This window comes from Phyllobates terribilis, unplaced genomic scaffold (genome assembly GCF_046119375.1).
Source record: "Phyllobates terribilis strain yellow unplaced genomic scaffold, ASM4611937v1 Scaffold_13__5_contigs__length_258822181, whole genome shotgun sequence".
Lineage (NCBI taxonomy): Eukaryota > Metazoa > Chordata > Amphibia > Anura > Dendrobatidae > Phyllobates > Phyllobates terribilis.
This window is the reverse complement of record NW_027362773.1, coordinates 126,105,919-126,108,827: the sequence shown is the minus strand read 5'-3', so window position 1 is coordinate 126,108,827 and position 2,909 is coordinate 126,105,919. Positions and strand designations below refer to the sequence as shown.

Here is a 2,909-nt window from a genome sequence, read left to right as displayed (position 1 = left end):
CTCCCGGTCTTATATACACTTGATGATGCTGTGCAGCCAGCCAATCACTGTAATGCCACAACCAACAGGGCTGCGGCATTACAGTGAGTGGCAGACAATCCCTGCATGTTCATTGGCTCTCTAAAGAGCGCCAAACATGCAGGGAGGGGACCCGAGCTCCCGCCAAGCAACCCCGGAAATACTCGGCGAGCGCCGAGCATCTCGAGCAGTGAGATGCTCGGGCGAGTTCCGAGCAGTGGCAAGCATGCTCGCTCATCACTAGTTCTTACATGTGTGCCACGCAGTTCTGAAAATAGACCACCAATAGCAAACATCTGGAAACTCCCTTTAATTAGTAACTTAGTTATTGCTTGCTGATTTCTATAAGGTTGTATTGACACAGGGAAATTAAAAATCATATAGTTTACAATAGTTTGTATTTTAAGTTTCCCCATTGAAAATCACTTGTAAAAACTTAATTTGCTTAATTTGCTCTTTGTGTGAATGTGGCTTTATATGTATATTTTCATCTTTCTGTTCAGTGTTCTGCATTATTTAATCTCAGCAGTCAAAAAGCACATCCTGTTTCCAATGTTCATGTTACTTTGTAATGCAACGTCCCCAGCTCAGATAACCCGTATATTTCACTAATAACTTGCCTAGAAAAACTGAATTCTTGGAGCAAATTCATTTCAATTTGTCTGTATACACCTGTATGTAATATTTGCATAAATTCTGATATACTTCTGCGATACTGTGCCCACCTCTGTAAATGATGGGAATATTTTCTACTGTATTTACATAAAAGTAAATAAGAATATTTAAAGGCACTGAATGATCAGACATAATATAAAAGAGCATATGCTTTTAAGTAGTGGGATTCATTATACCACATAGGTATTTTCCTGTACAATATCCCTTTATCATACCCCACACATTACCCCCTTTAGTGCCACTTCATATTGTCTCTAAAAAGCCCTCATAAATAAAACGTACCTGTACTGTACCTGGCACACCATCCAAGGACGTAGGCGTGGGAAGCCCTTTAACTGCCATGTGTGGTGCCTGCAACACAGTAAGGACCTGAATAAATTGGAATGGTAATTCTATGTTTATGCTGGGTTCTGTTCACATTCAGTATTTGTAAGCCAAAAGCCACCAGTAGGATAAGTGTACAGCACATTGATGTCTAGGGCTCCATAGCTCAGGGGTTAGAGCACTGGTCTTGTAAACCAGGGGTCGTGAGTTCAATTCTCGCTGGGGCCTGTGGTAAACTTTATTGCTGATTTCATGTAGTTTAAAGGGGCTTAACACTTGCAGTCATGTGAATGAACAAAGCCGCATAGTACCATCCATCCGCCCCTAATCTTTGGTGTTTGTGTAAACGTCACAACGAGTGCCACTGAGCTCAGTGGTTTGTGCCATTTACATTGGCAGTGATTGTCTGCAGCGGTTATATGTACTGTAGTCGTGACTTTTTTTAAAGCCAGTTGTGCATTCAGGGGCTTTGATAGATATGGCACTGTGGGAAGGAGATAGGCCGGCAGAGACTGTGTGATGTTCTGGGCAATGTTCTTCTTGGAAATCTTGGTTCTTGACATTCATAAAAAACTACTTTGACACAACTCACCCTCCAAAATATTTTGACATACCGAGTACACCACTTCATGCCGTTCCTTCTCCCTAATTGCAGTGGCCTCTTTTAGAGGGGAAATGTGCCTTTTAACACTTTAAAAATTGTTCCGGAATGGTTTGAAGAACAGAACGTAGAGTTTAAAGTGCTGACTTGACCGGCAAAATCTCCAAGATCTCAATGCGATCAATCATCTGCAGCATGTGCTGGAAAAACAAGGGGTTCTGCACAATATTAATCAGTGGAGGCATAACTATAGTAGAAGTAGGGGCTGTAATCGCACCCGGGCCATGGAGCCTGGGGGGGGGGCGCGCTAAAGGTTCCTCTGGCCACATGATAAGACTATTAACATTAAAGACCTGCGATAGTTGGGGGGCCCTATTCGAAATTTTGCGTTGGGGCACACGACCTACAAGTTATGCCACTGTTAATCAGGTAGTTTTAGCATTATGGACTATCGGTGTAGTGTATTAAAGATATGTGCACAAGTTGAGAATTTGCAGCAGGTTTTTGTTCCTCAAAAAAACAAAGTGTTGGTAGGAAAAATACACACTTTTGATGCCTTTTTACTTACGTTTTTTTTTCCTATTCATTTGAATGGGTGAAAAATGCTGCAAAAACGCTGAGAGAATTGACACTCTGCAAATTTGAAAAAAAAGTTTTGGTTCAAATCTGCAAAGAAAAGAAATCTCATTCACTTTGCAGGTAAACGCTGTTTTTTTTCTGCAACAAAAGCAAGTAGAAAAAAACTCTGCGTGTGAACAAGCCCTAAGAGCTTCCAACCTTCAATTCAATCCAGGTCAAAATGATGGGTAATACTGAAACCAATTCTGTTATAAATTCTGACAAATATATATCTTTGTACCGTGTTAGCCAGTAGATAGAAAAATATTAAGATTTGAGAGTCCTCCATGGTTGATACCTTTTAATGGTTAACTGAAAAGATGGCAACAAATTGCAAGCTTTCGAGACTATTGCACACAGGATGCAATAGTTGTTGCAGACCGGAGTAAGGCCTCATTCAGACATTCGCGCTGTTTCCAATTTTTTCACAAATAGAACACGTTCCCATCATAATCTATGGTGATATTTGCATTTCCATGTTTTTTCACGGACCATGTGTCAATGAAAAACTCATGGACATGTCTGTTTTTTTTCAGTATCATGGATGACAAGGGCCAATACAAGTCTGAGTCGGTGAAAAACACGTACAGCACACGGATGGCATCTGTCTGCTGTCCATGATTAACATTGCAAAGTACAGGGGAAGCCTTGTAATTTATTTATCCATCCGTGA

At 40.8% G+C, this 2,909-nt stretch overlaps 1 non-coding gene across 1 annotated transcript; it reads left to right on the top strand.

Annotated features, from left to right (window-relative positions):
* The first annotated feature begins 1,172 nt into the window (after positions 1-1,172).
* Positions 1,173-1,245, top strand: TRNAT-UGU (transfer RNA threonine (anticodon UGU)). Its single transcript has one exon. It is a non-coding gene; the product is annotated as a tRNA-Thr (tRNA).
* The last annotated feature ends 1,664 nt before the right edge of the window (positions 1,246-2,909 follow it).